The following is a 25,845-nucleotide window of genomic DNA, read 5'->3' as shown; positions in this document are numbered from 1 at the left end:
ATTACCCTGGTCTACTTTCTACTGTCATTATATTACCCTAGTCTACTTTCTACTGTCATTAAATTACCCTGGTCTACCCTCTACTGTCATTATATTACCCTGGTCTACCCTCTACTGTCATTGTATTACCCTGGTCTCTACTGTCATTAAAATACCCTGGTCTACCATCTACTGTCATTATATTTCCCTGGTCTACCATCTACTGTCAATCTATTACCCTGGTCTACCTTCTACTGTCATTATATTACCCTGGTCTACCATCTACTGTCATTATATTACCCTGGTCTACCATCTGCTGTCATTATATTACCCTGGTCTACCATCTACTATCATTATATTACCCTGGTCTACTTTCTACTGTCATTATATTACCCTAGTCTACTTTTTACTGTCATTAAATTAATCTGGTCTACCCTCTACTGTCATTATATTACCCTGGTCTACAATCTACTGTCATTGTATTACCATGGTCTACTTTCTACTGTCATTATATTACCCTAGTCTACTTTTTACTGTCATTAAATTAATCTGGTCTACCCTCTACTGTCATTATATTACCCTGGTCTACAATCTACTGTCATTGTATTACCATGGTCTACTTTCTACTGTCATTAAATTACCCTGGTCTACCCTCTACTGTCATTATATTACCCTGGTCTACCCTCTACTGTCATTATATTACCCTGGTCTACCATCTACTGTCATTATATTACCCTGGTCTACCATTTACTGTCAATATATTACCCTGGTCTACTTTCTACTGTCATTATATTACCTAGTCTACTTTCTACTGTCATTAAATTACCCTGGTCTACCATCTACTGTCATTATATTACCCTGGTCTACATTCTACTGTCAATCTATTACCCTGATCTACCATCTACTGTCATTATATTACCCTGGTCTACTTTTTACTGTCATTATATTACCCTGGTCTACTTTCTACTGTCATTATATTACCCTAGTCTACTTTCTACTGTCATTATATTACCCTGGTCTACCCTCTACTGTCATTATATTACCCTGGTCTAACATCTACTGTCATTATATTACCCTGGTCTACCCTCTACTGTCATTATATTACCCCGGTCTACCATCTACTGTCATTATATTACCCTGGTCTACCATCTACTGTCAATATATTACCCTGGTCTACTTTCTACTGTCATTATATTACCCTAGTCTACTTTCTACTGTCATTAAATTACCCTGGTCTACCATCTACTGTCATTATATTACCCTGGTCTACTTTCTACTGTCAATCTATTAACCTGGTCTACCATCTACTGTCATTATATTACCCTGGTCTACCATCTACTGTCATTATATTACCCTGGTCTACTTTCTACTGTCATTATATTACCCTGGTCTACTTTCTACTGTCATTATATTACCCTAGTCTACTTTCTACTGTCATTATATTACCCTGGTCTACCCTCTACTGTCATTATATTACCCTGGTCTAACATCTACTGTCATTATATTACCCTGGTCTACCCTCTACTGTCATTATATTACCCTGGTCTACCATCTACTATCATTATATTACCCTGGTCTACCATCTACTGTCAATATATTACCCTGGTCTACCATCTACTGTCATTATATTACCCTGGTCTACCATCTACTGTCATTATATTACCCTGGTCTACCATCTACTGTCAATATATTACCCTGGTCTACTTTCTACTGTCATTATATTACCCTGGTCTACCATCTACTGTCATTATATTACCCTGGTCTACCATCTACTGTCATTATATTACCCTGGTCTACTTTCTTCTGTCATTATATTACCCTAGTCTACTTTCTACTGTCATTAAATTACCTTGGTCTACCCTCTACTGTCATTATATTACCCTGGTCTACCCTCTACTGTCATTATATTACCCTGGTCTCTACTGTCATTATATTACCCTGGTCTACCATCTACTGTCAATATATTACCCTGGTCTACTTTCTACTGTCATTATATTACCCTAGTCTACTTTCTACTGTCATTAAATTACCCTGGTCTACCATCTACTGTCATTATATTACCCTGGTCTACATTCTACTGTCAATCTATTACCCTGATCTACCATCTACTGTCATTATATTACCCTGGTCTACTTTCTACTGTCATTATATTACCCTGGTCTACTTTCTACTGTCATTATATTACCCTAGTCTACTTTCTACTGTCATTATATTACCCTGATCTACCATCTATTGTCATTATATTTCCCTTGTCTACCATCTACTGTCAATCTATTAACCTGGTCTACCATCTACTGTCATTATATTACCCTGGTCTACCATCTACTGTCATTATATTACCCTGGTCTACCATCTACTGTCATTATATTACCCTGGTCTACTTTCTACTGTCATTATATTACACTAGTCTACTTTCTACTGTCATTATATTACCCTAGTCTACTTTCTCCTGCCATTAAATTACCCTGGTCTACCATCTACTGTCATTATATTACCCTGGTCTACTTTCTACTGTCATTAAATTACCCTGGTCTACCCTCTACTGTCATTAAATTACCCTGGTCTACCCTCTACTGTCATTATATTACCCTGGTCTACCCTCTACTGTCATTATATTACCCTGATCTACCATCTACTGTCATTATATTACCCTGGTCTACCATCTACTGTCAATATATTACCCTGGTCTACTTTCTACTGTCATTATATTACCCTAGTCTACTTTCTACTGTCATTAAATTACCCTGGTCTACCATCTACTGTCATTATATTACCCTGGTCTACATTCTACTGTCAATCTATTACCCTGATCTACCATCTACTGTCATTATATTACCCTGGTCTACTTTCTACTGTCATTATATTACCCTGGTCTACTTTCTACTGTCATTATATTACCTAGTCTACTTTCTACTGTCATTATATTACCCTGGTCTACCCTCTACTGTCATTATATTACCCTGGTCTAACATCTACTGTCATTATATTACCCTGGTCTACCCTCTACTGTCATTATATTACCCTGGTCTACCATCTACTGTCATTATATTACCCTGGTCTACCATCTACTGTCAATATATTACCCTGGTCTACTTTCTACTGTCATTATATTACCCTAGTCTACTTTCTACTGTCATTATATTACCTAGTCTACTTTCTCCTGCCATTATATTACCCTGGTCTACCATCTACTGTCATTATATTTCCCTGGTCTACCATCTACTGTCAATCTATTAACCTGGTCTACCATCTACTGTCATTATATTACCCTGGTCTACCATCTACTGTCATTATATTACCCTGGTCTACATTCTACTGTCATTATATTACCCTAGTCTACTTTCTACTGTCATTAAATTACCCTGGTCTACCCTCTACTGTCATTATATTACCCTGGTCTAACATCTACTGTCATTATATTACACTGGTCTACCATCTACTGTCATTATATTACCCTGATCTACCATCTACTGTCATTATATTACCCTGGTCTACTTTCTACTGTCATTATATTACCCGAGTCTACTTTCTACTGTCATTAAATTACCCTGGTCTACCTTCTACTGTCATTATATTACCCTGGTCTACCATCTACTGTCATTATATTACCTGGTCTACTTTCTACTGTCATTATATTACCCTAGTGTACTTTCTACTGTCATTATATTACCCTGGTCTACCCTCTACTGTCATTATATTACCCTGGTCTAACATCTACTGTCATTATATTACCCTGGTCTACCCTCTACTGTCATTATATTACCCTGGTCTACCATCTACTATCATTATATTACCCTGGTCTACCATCTACTGTCATTATATTACCCTGGTCTACCATCTACTGTCATTATATTACCCTGGTCTACCATCTACTGTCATTATATTACCCTGGTCTACCATCTACTGTCAATATATTACCCTGGTCTACCTTCTACTGTCATTATATTACCCTGGTCTACCATCTACTGTCATTATATTACCCTGGTCTACCATCTACTGTCAATATATTACCCTGGTCTACTTTCTACTGTCATTATATTACCCGAGTCTACTTTCTACTGTCATTAAATTACCTTGGTCTACCCTCTACTGTCATTATATTACCCTGGTCTACCCTCTACTGTCATTATATTACCCTGGTCTCTACTGTCATTATATTACCCTGATCTACCATCTACTGTCATTATATTACCCTGGTCTACTTTCTACTGTCATTATATTACCCTAGTCTACTTTCTACTGTCATTAAATTACCCTGGTCTACTATCTACTGTCAATATATTACCCTGGTCTACATTCTACTGTCAATCTATTACCCTGATCTACCATCTACTGTCATTATATTACCCTGGTCTACTTTCTACTGTCATTATATTACCCTGGTCTACTTTCTACTGTCATTATATTACCCTAGTCTACTTTCTACTGTCATTATATTACCCTGGTCTACCCTCTACTGTCATTATATTACCCTGGTCTAACATCTACTGTCATTATATTACCCTGGTCTACCCTCTACTGTCATTATATTACCCCGGTCTACCATCTACTGTCATTATATTACCCTGGTCTACCATCTACTGTCAATATATTACCCTGGTCTACTTTCTACTGTCATTATATTACCTAGTCTACTTTCTACTGTCATTATATTACCCTAGTCTACTTTCTCCTGCCATTAAATTACCCTGGTCTACCATCTACTGTCATTATATTACCCTGGTCTACCATCTACTGTCAATCTATTAACCTGGTCCACCATCTACTGTCATTATATTACCCTGGTCTACCATCTACTGTCATTATATTACCCTGGTCTACTTTCTACTGTCATTATATTACCCTAGTCTACTTTCTACTGTCATTAAAATACCCTGGTCTACCCTCTACTGTCATTATATTACCCTGGTCTAACATCTACTGTCATTATATTACACTGGTCTACCCTCTACTGTCATTATATTACCCTGGTCTACCATCTACTTCAATATATTACCCTGGTCTACTTTCTACTGTCATTATATTACCTAGTCTACTTTCTACTGTCATTAAATTACCCTGGTCTACCATCTACTGTCATTATATTACCCTGGTCTACATTCTACTGTCAATCTATTACCCTGATCTACCATCTACTGTCATTATATTACCCTGGTCTACTTTCTACTGTCATTATATTACCCTGGTCTACTTTCTACTGTCATTATATTACCCTAGTCTACTTTCTACTGTCATTAAATTACCCTGGTCTACCCTCTACTGTCATTATATTACCCTGGTCTACCTTCTACTGTCATTATATTACCCTGGTCTACCATCTACTGTCATTATATTACCCTGGTCTACCATCTACTGTCATTATATTACCCTGGTCTACCATCTACTGTCATTATATTACCCTGGTCTACTTTCTACTGTCATTATATTACACTAGTCTACTTTCTACTGTCATTATATTACCCTAGTCTACTTTCTCCTGCCATTAAATTACCCTGGTCTACCATCTACTGTCATTATATTACCCTGGTCTACCCTCTACTGTCAATCTATTAACCTGGTCTACCATCTACTGTCATTATATTACCCTGGTCTACCATCTACGGTCAATATATTACCCTGGTCTACTTTCTACTGTCATTATATTACCCTAGTCTACTTTCTACTGTCATTAAATTACCCTGGTCTACCCTCTACTGTCATTATATTACCCTGGTCTACCCTCTACTGTCATTATATTACCCCGGTCTATCATCTACTGTCATTATATTACCCTGGTCTACCATCTACTGTCAATATATTACCCTGGTCTACTTTCTACTGTCATTATATTACCCTAGTCTACTTTCTACTGTCATTAAATTACCCTGGTCTACCATCTACTGTCATTATATTACCCTGGTCTACTTTCTACTGTCATTATATTACCCTGGTCTACTTTCTACTGTCATTATATTACCCTAGTCTACTTTCTACTGTCATTATATTGCCCTGGTCTACCCTCTACTGTCATTATATTACCCTGGTCTAACATCTACTGTCATTATATTACCCTGGTCTACCCTCTACTGTCATTATATTACCCTGGTCTACCATCTACTATCATTATATTACCCTGGTCTACCATCTACTGTCAATATATTACCCTGGTCTACCATCTACTGTCATTATATTACCCTGGTCTACCATCTACTGTCATTATATTACCCTGGTCTACCATCTACTGTCAATATATTACCCTGGTCTACTTTCTACTGTCATTATATTACCCTGGTCTACCATCTACTGTCATTATATTACCCTGGTCTACCATCTACTGTCATTATATTACCCTGGTCTACTTTCTTCTGTCATTATATTACCCTAGTCTACTTTCTACTGTCATTAAATTACCTTGGTCTACCCTCTACTGTCATTATATTACCCTGGTCTACCCTCTACTGTCATTATATTACCCTGGTCTCTACTGTCATTATATTACCCTGGTCTACCATCTACTGTCAATATATTACCCTGGTCTACTTTCTACTGTCATTATATTACCCTAGTCTACTTTCTACTGTCATTAAATTACCCTGGTCTACCATCTACTGTCATTATATTACCCTGGTCTACATTCTACTGTCAATCTATTACCCTGATCTACCATCTACTGTCATTATATTACCCTGGTCTACTTTCTACTGTCATTATATTACCCTGGTCTACTTTCTACTGTCATTATATTACCCTAGTCTACTTTCTACTGTCATTATATTACCCTGGTCTACCCTCTACTGTCATTATATTACCCTGGTCTAACATCTACTGTCATTATATTACCCTGGTCTACCCTCTACTGTCATTATATTACCCCGGTCTACCATCTACTGTCATTATATTACCCTGGTCTACCATCTACTGTCAATATATTACCCTGGTCTACTTTCTACTGTCATTATATTACCCTAGTCTACTTTCTACTGTCATTATATTACCCTAGTCTACTTTCTCCTGCCATTAAATTACCCTGGTCTACCATCTACTGTCATTATATTACCCTGGTCTACCATCTACTGTCAATCTATTAACCTGGTCCACCATCTACTGTCATTATATTACCCTGGTCTACCATCTACTGTCATTATATTACCCTGGTCTACTTTCTACTGTCATTATATTACCTAGTCTACTTTCTACTGTCATTAAAATACCCTGGTCTACCCTCTACTGTCATTATATTACCCTGGTCTAACATCTACTGTCATTATATTACACTGGTCTACCCTCTACTGTCATTATATTACCCTGGTCTACCATCTACTTCAATATATTACCCTGGTCTACTTTCTACTGTCATTATATTACCCTAGTCTACTTTCTACTGTCATTAAATTACCCTGGTCTACCCTCTACTGTCATTATATTACCCTGGTCTACCCTCTACTCTCATTATATTACCCTGGTCTCTACTGTCATTAAAATTACCCTGGTCTACCATCTACTGTCATTATATTTCCCTGGTCTACCATCTACTGTCAATCTATTACCCTGGTCTACCTTCTACTGTCATTATATTACCCTGGTCTACCATCTACTGTCATTATATTACCCTGGTCTACCATCTGCTGTCATTATATTACCCTGGTCTACCATCTACTATCATTATATTACCCTGGTCTACTTTCTACTGTCATTATATTACCCTAGTCTACTTTTTACTGTCATTAAATTAATCTGGTCTACCCTCTACTGTCATTATATTACCCTGGTCTACAATCTACTGTCATTGTATTACCATGGTCTACTTTCTACTGTCATTAAATTACCCTGGTCTACCCTCTGCTGTCATTATATTACCCTGGTCTACCCTCTACTGTCATTATATTACCCTGGTCTACCATCTACTGTCATTATATTACCCTGGTCTACCATTTACTGTCAATATATTACCCTGGTCTACTTTCTACTGTCATTATATTACCCTAGTCTACTTTCTACTGTCATTAAATTACCCTGGTCTACCATCTACTGTCATTATATTACCCTGGTCTACATTCTACTGTCAATCTATTACCCTGATCTACCATCTACTGTCATTATATTACCCTGGTCTACTTTCTACTGTCATTATATTACCCTGGTCTACCATCTACTGTCATTATATTACCCTGGTCTACTTTCTACTGTCAATTATTAACCTGGTCTACCATCTACTGTCATTATATTACCCTGGTCTACCATCTACTGTCATTATATTACCCTGGTCTACTTTCTACTGTCATTATATTACCCTGGTCTACTTTCTACTGTCATTATATTACCCTAGTGTACTTTCTACTGTCATTATATTACCCTGGTCTACCCTCTACTGTCATTATATTACCCTGGTCTAACATCTACTGTCATTATATTACCCTGGTCTACCCTCTACTGTCATTATATTACCCTGGTCTACCATCTACTATCATTATATTACCCTGGTCTACCATCTACTGTCAATATATTACCCTGGTCTACCATCTACTGTCATTATATTACCCTGGTCTACCATCTACTGTCATTATATTACCCTGGTCTACCATCTACTGTCAATATATTACCCTGGTCTACTTTCTACTGTCATTATATTACCCTGGTCTACCATCTACTGTCATTATATTACCCTGGTCTACCATCTACTGTCATTATATTAGCCTGGTCTACTTTCTTCTGTCATTATATTACCCTAGTCTACTTTCTACTGTCATTAAATTACCTTGGTCTACCCTCTACTGTCATTATATTACCCTGGTCTACCCTCTACTGTCATTATATTACCCTGGTCTCTTATATTACTACTGTCATTATATTACCCTGGTCTACCATCTACTGTCAATATATTACCCTGGTCTACTTTCTACTGTCATTATATTACCCTGGTCTACCATCTACTGTCATTATATTACCCTGGTCTACATTCTACTGTCAATCTATTACCCTGATCTACCATCTACTGTCATTATATTACCCTGGTCTACTTTCTACTGTCATTATATTACCCTGGTCTACTTTCTACTGTCATTATATTACCCTAGTCTACTTTCTACTGTCATTATATTACCCTGGTCTACCCTCTACTGTCATTATATTACCCTGGTCTAACATCTACTGTCATTATATTACCCTGGTCTACCCTCTACTGTCATTATATTACCCCGGTCTACCATCTACTGTCATTATATTACCCTGGTCTACCATCTACTGTCAATATATTACCCTGGTCTACTTTCTACTGTCATTATATTACCCTAGTCTACTTTCTACTGTCATTAAATTACCCTGGTCTACCATCTACTGTCATTATATTACCCTGGTCTACTTTCTACTGTCAATCTATTAACCTGGTCTACCATCTACTGTCATTATATTACCCTGGTCTACCATCTACTGTCATTATATTACCCTGGTCTACTTTCTACTGTCATTATATTACCCTGGTCTACTTTCTACTGTCATTATATTACCCTAGTCTACTTTCTACTGTCATTATATTACCCTGGTCTACCCTCTACTGTCATTATATTACCCTGGTCTAACATCTACTGTCATTATATTACCCTGGTCTACCCTCTACTGTCATTATATTTCCCTGGTCTACCATCTACTGTCATTATATTACCCTGGTCTACCATCTACTGTCAATATATTACCCTGGTCTACCATCTACTGTCATTATATTACCCTGGTCTACCATCTACTGTCATTATATTACCCTGGTCTACCCTCTACTGTCATTATATTACCCTGGTCTACTTTCTACTGTCATTATATTACCCTGGTCTACCATCTACTGTCATTATATTACCCTGGTCTACCCTCTACTGTCATTATATTACCCTGGTCTACTTTCTTCTGTCATTATATTACCCTAGTCTACTTTCTACTGTCATTAAATTACCTTGGTCTACCCTCTACTGTCATTATATTACCCTGGTCTACCCTCTACTGTCATTATATTACCCTGGTCTCTACTGTCATTATATTACCCTGGTCTACCATCTACTGTCAATATATTACCCTGGTCTACTTTCTACTGTCATTATATTACCCTAGTCTACTTTCTACTGTCATTAAATTACCCTGGTCTACCCTCTACTGTCATTATATTACCCTGGTCTACCCTCTACTGTCATTATATTACCCTGGTCTCTACTGTCATTAAAATACCCTGGTCTACCATCTACTGTCATTATATTTCCCTGGTCTACCATCTACTGTCATTATATTACCCTGGTCTACTTTCTACTGTCATTATATTACCCTAGTCTACTTTCTCCTGCCATTAAATTACCCTGGTCTACCATCTACTGTCATTATATTACCCTGGTCTACTTTCTACTGTCAATCTATTAACCTGGTCTACCATCTACTGTCATTATATTACCCTGGTCTACCATCTACTGTCATTATATTACCCTGGTCTACTTTCTACTGTCATTATATTACCCTAGTCTACTTTCTACTGTCATTAAATTACCCTGGTCTACCCTCTACTGTCATTATATTACCCTGGTCTACTTTCTACTGTCATTATATTACCCTGGTCTACTTTCTACTGTCAATCTATTAACCTGGTCTACCATCTACTGTCATTATATTACCCTGGTCTACCATCTACTGTCATTATATTACCCTGGTCTACTTTCTACTGTCATTATATTACCCTAGTCTACTTTCTACTGTCATTATATTACCCTAGTGTACTTTCTACTGTCAATCTATTAACCTGGTCTACCATCTACTGTCATTATATTACCCTGGTCTACCATCTACTGTCATTATATTACCCTGGTCTACTTTCTACTGTCATTATATTACCCTGGTCTACTTTCTACTGTCATTATATTACCCTAGTGTACTTTCTACTGTCATTATATTACCCTGGTCTACCCTCTAATGTCATTATATTACCCTGGTCTAACATCTACTGTCATTATATTACCCTGGTCTACCCTCTACTGTCATTATATTACCCTGGTCTACCATCTACTATCATTATATTACCCTGGTCTACCATCTACTGTCAATATATTACCCTGGTCTACCATCTACTGTCATTATATTACCCTGGTCTACCATCTACTGTCATTATATTACCCTGGTCTACCATCTACTGTCAATATATTACCCTGGTCTACTTTCTACTGTCATTATATTACCCTGGTCTACCATCTACTGTCATTATATTACCCTGGTCTACCATCTACTGTCATTATATTAGCCTGGTCTACTTTCTTCTGTCATTATATTACCCTAGTCTACTTTCTACTGTCATTAAATTACCTTGGTCTACCCTCTACTGTCATTATATTACCCTGGTCTACCCTCTACTGTCATTATATTACCCTGGTCTCTACTGTCATTATATTACCCTGGTCTACCATCTACTGTCAATATATTACCCTGGTCTACTTTCTACTGTCATTATATTACCCTGGTCTACCATCTACTGTCATTATATTACCCTGGTCTACATTCTACTGTCAATCTATTACCCTGATCTACCATCTACTGTCATTATATTACCCTGGTCTACTTTCTACTGTCATTATATTACCCTGGTCTACTTTCTACTGTCATTATATTACCCTAGTCTACTTTCTACTGTCATTATATTACCCTGGTCTACCCTCTACTGTCATTATATTACCCTGGTCTAACATCTACTGTCATTATATTACCCTGGTCTACCCTCTACTGTCATTATATTACCCCGGTCTACCATCTACTGTCATTATATTACCCTGGTCTACCATCTACTGTCAATATATTACCCTGGTCTACTTTCTACTGTCATTATATTACCCTAGTCTACTTTCTACTGTCATTAAATTACCTGGTCTACCATCTACTGTCATTATATTACCTGGTCTACTTTCTACTGTCAATCTATTAACCTGGTCTACCATCTACTGTCATTATATTACCCTGGTCTACCATCTACTGTCATTATATTACCCTGGTCTACTTTCTACTGTCATTATATTACCCTGGTCTACTTTCTACTGTCATTATATTACCTAGTGTACTTTCTACTGTCATTATATTACCCTGGTCTACCCTCTACTGTCATTATATTACCCTGGTCTAACATCTACTGTCATTATATTACCCTGGTCTACCCTCTACTGTCATTATATTACCCTGGTCTACCATCTACTATCATTATATTACCCTGGTCTACCATCTACTGTCAATATATTACCCTGGTCTACCATCTACTGTCATTATATTACCCTGGTCTACCATCTACTGTCATTATATTACCCTGGTCTACCATCTACTGTCAATATATTACCCTGGTCTACTTTCTACTGTCATTATATTATCCTGGTCTACCATCTACTGTCATTATATTACCCTGGTCTACCATCTACTGTCATTATATTACCCTGGTCTACTTTCTTCTGTCATTATATTACCCTAGTCTACTTTCTACTGTCATTAAATAACCTTGGTCTACCCTCTACTGTCATTATATTACCCTGGTCTACCCTCTACTGTCATTATATTACCCTGGTCTCTACTGTCATTATATTACCCTGGTCTACCATCTACTGTCAATATATTACCCTGGTCTACTTTCTACTGTCATTATATTACCCTAGTCTACTTTCTACTGTCATTAAATTACCCTGGTCTACCCTCTACTGTCATTATATTACCCTGGTCTACCCTCTACTGTCATTATATTACCCTGGTCTCTACTGTCATTAAAATACCCTGGTCTACCATCTACTGTCATTATATTTCCCTGGTCTACCATCTACTGTCATTATATTACCCTGGTCTACTTTCTACTGTCATTATATTACCCTAGTCTACTTTCTACTGTCATTAAATTACCCTGGTCTACCCTCTACTGTCATTATATTACCCTGGTCTAACATCTACTGTCATTATATTACCCTGGTCTACCCTCTACTGTCATTATATTACCCTGGTCTACCATCTACTGTCATTATATTACCTGGTCTACCATCTACTGTCATTATATTACCCTGGTCTACTTTCTACTGTCATTATATTACCCTGGTCTACTTTCTACTGTCATTATATTACCCTAGTGTACTTTCTACTGTCAATCTATTAACCTGGTCTACCATCTACTGTCATTATATTACCCTGGTCTACCATCTACTGTCATTATATTACCCTGGTCTACTTTCTACTGTCATTATATTACCCTGGTCTACTTTCTCTACTGTCATTATATTACCCTGGTCTACTTTCTACTGTCATTATATTACCCTGGTCTACCCTCTAATGTCATTATATTACCCTGGTCTAACATCTACTGTCATTATATTACCCTGGTCTACCCTCTACTGTCATTATATTACCCTGGTCTACCATCTACTGTCATTATATTACCCTGGTCTACCATCTACTGTCAATATATTACCCTGGTCTACCATCTACTGTCATTATATTACCCTGGTCTACCATCTACTGTCATTATATTACCCTGGTCTACCATCTACTGTCAATATATTACCCTGGTCTACTTTCTACTGTCATTATATTACCCTGGTCTACCATCTACTGTCATTATATTACCCTGGTCTACCATCTACTGTCAATATATTACCCTGGTCTACTTTCTACTGTCATTATATTACCCGAGTCTACTTTCTACTGTCATTAAATTACCCTGGTCTACCCTCTACTGTCATTATATTACCCTGGTCTCTACTGTCATTATATTACCCTGGTCTCTACTGTCATTATATTACCCTGATCTACCATCTACTGTCATTATATTACCCTGGTCTACTTTCTACTGTCATTATATTACCCTGGTCTACCATCTACTGTCAATATATTACCCTGGTCTACTTTCTACTGTCATTAAATTACCCTGGTCTACCCTCTACTGTCATTATATTACCCTGGTCTCTACTGTCATTATATTACCCTGATCTACCATCTACTGTCATTATATTACCCTGGTCTACTTTCTACTGTCATTATATTACCCTGGTCTACCTTCTACTGTCATTATATTACCCTAGTCTACTTTCTACTGTCATTATATTACCCTGGTCTACCCTCTACTGTCATTATATTACCCTGGTCTAACATCTACTGTCATTATATTACCCTGGTCTACCCTCTACTGTCATTATATTACCCCGGTCTACCATCTACTGTCATTATATTACCCTGGTCTACCATCTACTGTCAATATATTACCCTGGTCTACTTTCTACTGTCATTATATTACCCTAGTCTACTTTCTACTGTCATTAAATTACCCTGGTCTACCATCTACTGTCATTATATTACCCTGGTCTACTTTCTACTGTCAATCTATTAACCTGGTCTACCATCTACTGTCATTATATTACCCTGGTCTACCATCTACTGTCATTATATTACCCTGGTCTACTTTCTACTGTCATTATATTACCCTGGTCTACTTTCTACTGTCATTATATTACCCTAGTCTACTTTCTACTGTCATTATATTACCCTGGTCTACCCTCTACTGTCATTATATTACCCTGGTCTAACATCTACTGTCATTATATTACCCTGGTCTACCCTCTACTGTCATTATATTACCCTGGTCTACCATCTACTATCATTATATTACCCTGGTCTACCATCTACTGTCAATATATTACCCTGGTCTACCATCTACTGTCATTATATTACCCTGGTCTACCATCTACTGTCATTATATTACCCTGGTCTACCATCTACTGTCAATATATTACCCTGGTCTACTTTCTACTGTCATTATATTATCCTGGTCTACCATCTACTGTCATTATATTACCCTGGTCTACCATCTACTGTCATTATATTACCCTGGTCTACTTTCTTCTGTCATTATATTACCCTAGTCTACTTTCTACTGTCATTAAATAACCTTGGTCTACCCTCTACTGTCATTATATTACCCTGGTCTACCCTCTACTGTCATTATATTACCCTGGTCTCTACTATCATTATATTACCCTGGTCTACCATCTACTGTCAATATATTACCCTGGTCTACTTTCTACTGTCATTATATTACCCTAGTCTACTTTCTACTGTCATTAAATTACCCTGGTCTACCCTCTACTGTCATTATATTACCCTGGTCTACCCTCTACTGTCATTATATTACCCTGGTCTCTACTGTCATTAAAATACCCTGGTCTACCATCTACTGTCATTATATTTCCCTGGTCTACCATCTACTGTCATTATATTACCCTGGTCTACTTTCTACTGTCATTATATTACCTAGTATACTTTCTCCTGCCATTAAATTACCCTGGTCTACCATCTACTGTCATTATATTACCCTGGTCTACCATCTACTGTCAATCTATTAACCTGGTCCACCATCTACTGTCATTATATTACCCTGGTCTACCATCTACTGTCATTATATTACCCTGGTCTACTTTCTACTGTCATTATATTACCTAGTCTACTTTCTACTGTCATTAAATTACCCTGGTCTACCCTCTACTGTCATTATATTACCCTGGTCTAACATCTACTGTCATTATATTACACTGGTCTACCCTCTACTGTCATTATATTACCCTGGTCTACCATCTACTGTCAATATATTACCCTGGTCTACTTTCTACTGTCATTATATTACCCTAGTCTACTTTCTACTGTCATTAAATTACCTGGTCTACCCTCTACTGTCATTATATTACCCTGGTCTACCCTCTACTCTCATTATATTACCCTGGTCTCTACTGTCATTAAAATACCCTGGTCTACCATCTACTGTCATTATATTTCCCTGGTCTACTTTCTACTGTCAATCTATTAACCTGGTCTACCATCTACTGTCATTATATTACCCTGGTCTACCATCTACTGTCATTATATTACCCTGGTCTACTTTCTACTGTCATTATATTACCCTGGTCTACTTTCTACTGTCATTATATTACCCTGGTCTACCTTCTACTGTCATTATATTACCCTGGTCTACCCTCTACTGTCATTATATTACCCTGGTCTAACATCTACTGTCATTATATTACCCTGGTCTACCCTCTACTGTCATTATATTACCCTGGTCTACCATCTACTATCATTATATTACCCTGGTCTACCATCTACTGTCAATATATTACCCTGGTCTACCATCTACTGTCATTATATTACCCTGGTCTACCATCTACTGTCAATATATTACCCTGGTCTACCTTCTACTGTCATTATATTACCCTGGTCTACCATCTACTGTCATTATATTACCCTGGTCTACCATCTACTGTCATTATATTACCCTGGTCTACTTTCTTCTGTCATTATATTACCCTAGTCTACTTTCTACTGTCATTAAATTACCTTGGTCTACCCTCTACTGTCATTATATTACCCTGGTCTACCCTCTACTGTCATTATATTACCCTGGTCTCTACTGTCATTATATTACCCTGGTCTACCATCTACTGTCAATATATTACCCTGGTCTACTTTCTACTGTCATTATATTACCTAGTCTACTTTCTACTGTCATTAAATTACCCTGGTCTACCCTCTACTGTCATTATATTACCCTGGTCTACCCTCTACTGTCATTATATTACCCTGGTCTAACATCTACTGTCATTATATTACACTGGTCTACCATCTACTTCAATATATTACCCTGGTCTACTTTCTACTGTCATTATATTACCCTAGTCTACTTTCTACTGTCATTAAATTACCCTGGTCTACCCTCTACTGTCATTATATTACCCTGGTCTACCCTCTACTGTCATTATATTACCCTGGTCTACCCTCTACTGTCATTATATTACCCTGGTCTACCATCTACTGTCAATATATTACCCTGGTCTACTTTCTACTGTCATTATATTACCCTAGTCTACTTTCTACTGTCATTAAATTACCCTGGTCTACCCTCTACTGTCATTATATTACCCTGGTCTACCCTCTACTGTCATTATATTACCCTGGTCTCTACTGTCATTAAAATACCCTGGTCTACCATCTACTGTCATTATATTTCCCTGGTCTACCATCTACTGTCAATCTATTACCCTGGTCTACCTTCTACTGTCATTATATTACCCTGGTCTACCCTCTACTGTCATTATATTACCCTGGTCTACCCTCTACTGTCATTATATTACCCTGGTCTACCATCTACTGTCATTATATTACCCTGGTCTACCATCTACTGTCATTATATTACCCTGGTCTACCATCTACTCTCATTATATTACCCTGGTCTACCCTCTACTGTCATTATATTACCCTGATCCACCATCTACTGTCATTATATTACCCTGGTCTCTACTGTCATTAAAATACCCTGGTCTACCATCTACTGTCATTATATTTCCCTGGTCTACCATCTACTGTCAATCTATTAACCTGGTCTCCCATCTACTGTCATTATATTACCCTGGTCTACCATCTACTGTCAATATATTACCCTGGTCTACTTTCTACTGTCATTATATTACCCTAGTCTACTTTCTACTGTCATTATATTACCCTGGTCTACCCTCTACTGTCATTATATTACCCTGGTCTACCATCTACTGTCATTATATTACCCTGGTCTACCCTCTACTGTCATTATATTACCCTGGTCTACCCTCTACTGTCATTATATTTTTTATTTATTTTATTTCACCTTTATTTAACCAGGTAGGCTAGTTGAGAACAAGTTCTCATTTGCAACTGCGACCTGGCCAAGATAAAGCATAGCAGTGTGAACAGACAACACAGAGTTACACATGGAGTAAACAATTTAGCAAGTCAATAACACAGTAGAAAAAAATGGGCAGTCTATATACAATGTGTGCAAAAGGCATGAGGAGGTAGGCGAATAATACAATTTTGCAGATTAACACTGGTGATAAATGATCAGATGGGCATGTACAGGTAGAGATATTGGTGTGCAAAAGAGCAGAAAAGTAAATAAATAAAAACAGTATAAAAACAGTATGGGAATGAGGTAGGTGAAAAAGGGTGAGCTATTTACCTATAGACTATGTACAGCTGCAGCGATCGGTTAGCTGCTCGGATAGCTGATGTTTGAAGTTGGAGAGGGAGATAAAAGTCTCCAACTTCAGCGATTTTTGCAATTCGTTCCAGTCACAGGCAGCAGAGTACTGGAACGAAGGCGGCCAAATGAGGTGTTGGCTTTAGGGATGATCAGTGAGATACACCTGCTGGAGCGCGTGCTACGGATGGGTGTTGCCATCGTGACCAGTGAACTGAGATAAGGCGGAGCTTTACCTAGCATGGACTTGTAGATGACCTGGAGCCAGTGGGTCTGGCGACGAATATGTAGTGAGGGCCAGCCGACTAGAGCATACAAGTCGCAGTGGTGGGTGGTATAAGGTGCTTTAGTGACAAAACGGATGGCACTGTGATAGACTGCATCCAGTTTGCTGAGTAGAGTGTTGGAAGCCATTTTGTAGATGACATCGCCGAAGTCGAGGATCGGTAGGATAGTCAGTTTTACTAGGGTAAGCTTGGCAGCGTGAGTGAAGGAGGCTTTGTTGCGGAATAGAAAGCCGACTCTGGATTTGATTTTTGATTGGAGATGTTTGATGTGAGTCTGGAAGGAGAGTTTGCAGTCTAGCCAGACACCTAGGTACTTATAGATGTCCACATATTCAAGGTTGGAACCATCCAGGGTGGTGATGCTAGTCGGGCATGCGGGTGCAGGCAGCGATCGGTTGAAAAGCATGCATTTGGTTTTTACTCGCGTTTAAGAGCAGTTGGAGGCCACGGAAGGAGTGCTGTATGGCATTGAAGCTCGTTTGGAGGTTGGATAGCACAGTGTCCAATGACGGGCCGAAAGTATATAGAATGGTGTCGTCTGCGTAGAGGTGGATCAGGGAATCGCCCGCAGCAAGAGCAACATCATTGATATATACAGAGAAAGAGTCGGCCCGAGAATTGAACCCTGTGGCACCCCCATAGAGACTGCCAGAGGACCGGACAGCATGCCCTCTGATTTGACACACTGAACTCTGTCTGCAAAGTAATTGGTGAACCAGGCAAGGCAGTCATCCGAAAAACCGAGGCTGTTGAGTCTGCCGATAAGAATTTGGTGATTGACAGAGTCGAAAGCCTTGGCGGGTCGATGAAGACGGCTGCACAGTACTGTCTTTTATCGATGGCGGTTATGATATCATTTAGTACCTTGAGTGTGGCTGAGGTGCACCCGTGACCGGCTCGAAACCAGATTGCACAGCGGAGAAGGTACGGTGGGATTCGAGATGGTCGGTGACCTGTTTGTTGACTTGGCTTTCGAAGACCTTAGATAGGCAGGGCAGGATGGATATAGGTCTATAGCAGTTTGGGTCAGGGTGTCTCCCCCTTTGAAGAGGGGATGACTGCGGCAGCTTTCAATCCTTGGGGATCTCAGACGATATGAAAGAGAGGTTGAACAGGCTGGTGATAGGGGTTGCGACAATGGCGGCAGATAGTTTCAGAAATAGCGGGTCCAGATTGTCAAGCCCAGCTGATTTGTACGGGTCCAGGTTTTGCAGCTCTTTCAGAACATCTGCTATCTGGATTTGGGTAAAGGAGAACCTGGAGAGGCTTGGGTGAGGAACTACGGGGCGGAGCTGTTGGCCGAGGTTGGAGTAGCCAGGCGGAAGGCATGGCCAGCCGTTGAGAAGTGCTTATTGAAGTTTTCGATAATCATGGATTTATCGGTGGAGACCGTGTTTCCTAGCCTCAGTGCAGTGGGCAGCTGGGAGGAGGTGCTCTTGTTCTCCATGGACTTCACAGTGTCCCAGAACTTTTTGGAGTTGGAGCTACAGGATGCAAACTTCTGCCTGAAGAAGCTGGCCTTAGCTTTCCTGACTGACTGCGTGTATTGGTTCCTGACTTCCCTGAACAGTTGCATATCACGGGGGCTATTCGATGCTATTGCAGTCCGCCACAGGATGTTTTTGTGCTGGTCGAGGCAGTCAGGTCTGGAGTGAACCAAGGGCTGTATCTGTTCTTGGTTCTGCATTTTTTGAACGGAGCATGCTTATCTAAAATGGTGAGGAAGTTACTTTTAAAGAATGACCAGGCATCCTCAACTGACGGGATGAGGTCAATGTCCTTCCAGGATACACGGGCCAGGTCGATTAGAAAGGCCTGCTCACAGAAGTGTTTTAGGGAGCGTTTGACAGTGATGAGGGTGGTCGTTTGACTGCGGCTCCGTGGCAGATACAGGCGATGAGGCAGTGATCGCTGAGATCCTGGTTGAAGACAGCGGAGGTATATTTGGAGGGCCAGTTGGTCAGGATGACGTCTATGAGGGTGCCCTTGTTTACAGCGTTAGGGTTGTACCTGGTCTACCCTCTACTGTCATTATATTACCCTGGTCTACCCTCTACTGTCATTATATTACCCTGGTCTACCATCTACTATCATTATATTACCCTGGTCTACCATCTACTGTCAATATATTACCCTGGTCTACTTTCTACTTTCATTATATTACCCTAGTCTACTTTCTACTGTCATTAAATTACCCTGGTCTACCATCTACTGTCATTATATTACCCTGGTCTACCATCTACTGTCATTATATTACCCTGGTCTACCATCTACTGTCATTATATTACCCTGGTCTACCCTCTACTGTCATTATATTACCCTGGTCTCTACTGTCATTAAAATACCCTGGTCTACCATCTACTGTCATTATATTTCCCTGGTCTACCATCTACTGTCAATCTATTACCCTGGTCTACCTTCTACTGTCATTATATTACCCTGGTCTACCATCTACTGTCATTATATTACCCTGGTCTACCATCTACTGTCAATCTACCATCTACTGTCATTATATTACCCTGGTCTACCCTCTACTGTCAATCTATTAACCTGGTCTACCATCTACTGGCATTATATTTCACTGGTCTACCATCTACTGTCATTATATTACCCTGATCCACCATCTACTGTCATTATATTACCCTGGTCTCTACTGTCATTAAAATACCCTGGTCTACCATCTACTGTCATTATATTTCCCTGGTCTACCATCTACTGTCAATCTATTAACCTGGTCTACCCATCTACTGTCATTATATTACCCTGGTCTACCATCTACTGTCAATATATTACCCTGGTCTACTTTCTACTGTCATTATATTACCCTAGTCTACTTTCTACTGTCATTATATTACCCTGGTCTACCCTCTACTGTCATTATATTACCCTGGTCTAACATCTACTGTCATTATATTACCCTGGTCTACCCTGGTCCCTGGTCTACCCTCTACTGTCATTATATTACCCTGGTCTACCTACTCTACTGTCATTATATTACCCTGGTCTACCATCTACTATCATTATATTACCCTGGTCTACCATCTATGTCAATATATTACCTGGTCTACTTTCTACTTTCATTATATTACCCTAGTCTACTTTCTACTGTCATTAAATTACCCTGGTCTACCATCTACTGTCATTATATTACCCTGGTCTACCATCTACTGTCATTATATTACCCTGGTCTACCATCTACTGTCATTATATTACCCTGGTCTACCCTCTACTGTCATTATATTACCCTGGTCTCTACTGTCATTAAAATACCCTGGTCTACCATCTACTGTCATTATATTTCCCTGGTCTACCATCTACTGTCAATCTATTACCCTGGTCTACCTTCTACTGTCATTATATTACCCTGGTCTACCATCTACTGTCATTATATTACCCTGGTCTACCATCTGCTGTCATTATATTACCCTGGTCTACCATCTGCTGTCATTATATTACCCTGGTCTACCTTCTACTGTCATTATATTACCCTGGTCTACCATCTACTGTCATTATATTACCCTGGTCTACCCTCTACTGTCATTATATTACCCTGATCCACCATCTACTGTCATTATATTACCCTGGTCTCTACTGTCATTAAAATACCCTGGTCTACCATCTACTGTCATTATATTTCCCTGGTCTACCATCTACTGTCATTATATTACCCTGGTCTACCTTCTACTGTCATTATATTTCCCTGGTCTACCCTCTACTGTCATTATATTACCCTGGTCTACCCTCTACTGTCATTATATTACCCTGGTCTAACATCTACTGTCATTATATTACCCTGGTCTACCCTCTACTGTCATTATATTACCCTGGTCTACCATCTACTATCATTATATTACCCTGGTCTACCATCTACTGTCAATCTACCATCTACTGTCATTATATTACCCTGGTCTACCATCTACTGTCAATCTATTAACCTGGTCTACCCTCTACTGTCATTATATTACCCTGGTCTACCATCTACTGTCAATGTATTACCCTGGTCTACTTTCTACTGTCATTATATAACCCTAGTCTACTTTCTACTGTCATTAAATTACCCTGGTCTACCATCTACTGTCATTATATTACCCTGGTCTACCCTCTACTGTCATTATATTACCCTGGTCTACCATCTACTGTCATTATATTACCCTGGTCTACCATCTACTGTCATTATATTACCCTGGTCTACCATCTACTGTCATTATATTACCCTGGTCTACCATCTACTGTCATTATATTACCCTGGTCTACCATCTACTGTCATTATATTACCCTGGTCTACCATCTACTGTCAATCTATTAACCTGGTCTACCCTCTACTGTCATTATATTACCCTGGTCTACCATCTACTGTCAATGTATTACCCTGGTCTACTTTCTACTGTCATTATATAACCCTAGTCTACTTTCTACTGTCATTAAATTACCCTGGTCTACCCTCTACTGTCATTATATTACCCTGGTCTACCATCTACTATCATTATATTACCCTGGTCTACCATCTACTGTCAATATATTACCCTGGTCTACTTTCTACTTTCATTATATTACCCTAGTCTACTTTCTACTGTCATTATATTACCCTGGTCTACCCTCTACTGTCATTATATTACCCTGGTCTAACATCTACTGTCATTATATAACCCGGGGCTACCCTCTACTGTCATTATATTACCCTGGTCTACCATCTACTATCATTATATTACCCTGGTCTACCATCTACTGTCATTATATTACCCTGGTCTACCATCTACTGTCATTATATTACCCTGGTCTACCATCTACTGTCATTATATTACCCTGGTCTACCATCTACTGTCATTATATTACCCTGGTCTACCCTCTACTGTCATTATATTACCCTGGTCTACCATCTACTATCATTATATTACCCTGGTCTACCATCTACTGTCAATATATTACCCTAGTCTACTTTCTACTGTCATTAAATTACCCTGGTCTACCATCTACTGTCATTATATTAACCTGGTCTACCATCTACTGTCATTATATTACCCTGGTCTACCATCTACTATCATTATATTACCCTGGTCTACCATCTACTGTCATTATATTACCCTGGTCTACCATCTACTATCATTATATTACCCTGGTCTACCATCTACTGTCATTATATTACCCTGGTCTACCATCTACTGTCATTATATTACCCTGGTCTACCATCTACTGTCATTATATTACCCTGGTCTACCATCTACTGTCATTATATTACCCTGGTCTACCCTCTACTGTCATTATATTACCCTGGTCTACCATCTACTATCATTATATTACCCTGGTCTACCATCTACTGTCAATATATTACCCTGGTCTACTTTCTACTTTCATTATATTACCCTAGTCTACTTTCTACTGTCATTAAATTACCCTGGTCTACTTTCTACTTTCATTATATTACCCTAGTCTACTTTCTACTGTCATTAAATTACCCTGGTCTACCATCTACTGTCATTATATTACCCTGGTCTACCATCTACTGTCATTATATTACCCTGGTCTACCATCTACTGTCATTATATTACCCTGGTCTACCATCTACTGTCAATCTATTAACCTGGTCTACCCTCTACTGTCATTATATTACCCTGGTCTACCATCTACTGTCAATGTATTACCCTGGTCTACTTTCTACTGTCATTATATAACCCTAGTCTACTTTCTACTGTCATTAAATTACCCTGGTTTACCCTCTACTGTCATTATATTACCCTGGTCTAACATCTACTGTCATTATATTACCCTGGTCTACCCTCTACTGTCATTATATTACCCTGGTCTACCATCTACTGTCATTATATTACCCTGGTCTACCATCTACTCTCATTATATTACCCTGGTCTACCATCTACTGTCAATCTATTAACCTGGTCTACCCTCTACTGTCATTATATTACCCTGGTCTACCATCTACTGTCATTATATTACCCTGGTCTACCATCTACTGTCAATATATTACCCTGGTCTACTTTCTACTGTCATTATATTACCCTAGTCTACTTTCTACTGTCATTAAATTACCCTGGTCTACCCTCTACTGTCATTATATTACCCTGGTCTACCCTCTACTGTCATTATATTACCCTGATCCACCATCTACTGTCATTATATTACCCTGGTCTACCATCTACTGTCATTATATTACCCTGGTCTACCCTCTACTGTCATTATATTACCCTGATCCACCATCTACTCTCATTATATTACCCTGGTCTACCCTCTACTGTCATTATATTACCCTGGTCTCTACTGTCATTAAAATACCCTGGTCTACCATCTACTGTCATTATATTTCCCTGGTCTACCATCTACTGTCAATCTATTACCCTGGTCTACCTTCTACTGTCATTATATTACCCTGGTCTACCATCTACTATCATTATATTACCCTGGTCTACCATCTACTGTCAATATATTACCCTGGTCTACTTTCTACTGTCATTATATTACCCTAGTCTACTTTCTACTGTCATTAAATTACCCTGGTCTACCATCTACTGTCATTATATTACCCTGGTCTACCATCTACTGTCATTATATTACCCTGGTCTACCATCTACTGTCAATCTACCATCTACTGTCATTATATTACCCTGGTCTACCATCTACTGTCAATCTATTAACCTGGTCTACCCTCTACTGTCATTATATTACCCTGGTCTACCATCTACTGTCAATGTATTACCCTGATCTACCATCTACTGGCATTATATTTCACTGGTCTACCATCTACTGTCAATCTATTAACCTGGTCTCCCATCTACTGTCATTATATTACCCTCGTCTACCATCTACTGTCAATATATTACCCTGGTCTACTTTCTACTGTCATTATATTACCCTAGTCTACTTTCTACTGTCATTATATTACCCTGGTCTACCCTCTACTGTCATTATATTACCCTGGTCTAACATCTACTGTCATTATATTACCCTGGTCTACCCTCTACTGTCATTATATTACCCTGGTCTACCCTCTACTGTCATTATATTACCCTGGTCTAACATCTACTGTCATTATATTACCCTGGTCTACCCTCTACTGTCATTATATTACCTGGTCTACCATCTACTATCATTATATTACCCTGGTCTACCATCTAATGTCATTATATTACCCTGGTCTACCATCTACTGTCATTATATTACCCTGGTCTACCATCTACTGTCAATCTACCATCTACTGTCATTATATTACCCTGGTCTACCCTCTACTGTCATTATATTACCCTGGTCTACCCTCTACTGTCATTATATTACCCTGGTATAACATCTACTGTCATTATATTACCCTGGTCTACCCTCTACTGTCATTATATTACCCTGGTCTACCATCTACTATCATTATATTACCCTGGTCTACCATCTACTGTCAATATATTACCCTGGTCTACTTTCTACTTTCATTATATTACCCTAGTCTACTTTCTACTGTCATTAAATTACCCTGGTCTACCATCTACTGTCATTATATTACCCTGGTCTACCATCTACTGTCATTATATTACCCTGGTCTACCATCTACTGTCATTATATTACCCTGGTCTA

General features: G+C 38.8%; 1 protein-coding gene across 1 annotated transcript in view; it reads left to right on the top strand.

Moving 5' to 3' along the window:
* The window catches only part of LOC127911260 (uncharacterized), a 403,289-nt gene that overhangs the window by 359,669 nt on the left and 17,775 nt on the right, over positions 1-25,845 (top strand). The window lies entirely within an intron of this gene.

The sequence above is a fragment of the Oncorhynchus keta genome, chromosome 24, assembly GCF_023373465.1.
Source record: "Oncorhynchus keta strain PuntledgeMale-10-30-2019 chromosome 24, Oket_V2, whole genome shotgun sequence".
Taxonomy (NCBI): domain Eukaryota; kingdom Metazoa; phylum Chordata; class Actinopteri; order Salmoniformes; family Salmonidae; genus Oncorhynchus; species Oncorhynchus keta.
Note: the sequence above shows the minus strand (reverse complement) of the source record. Positions and strands in the feature narration are given on the sequence as shown.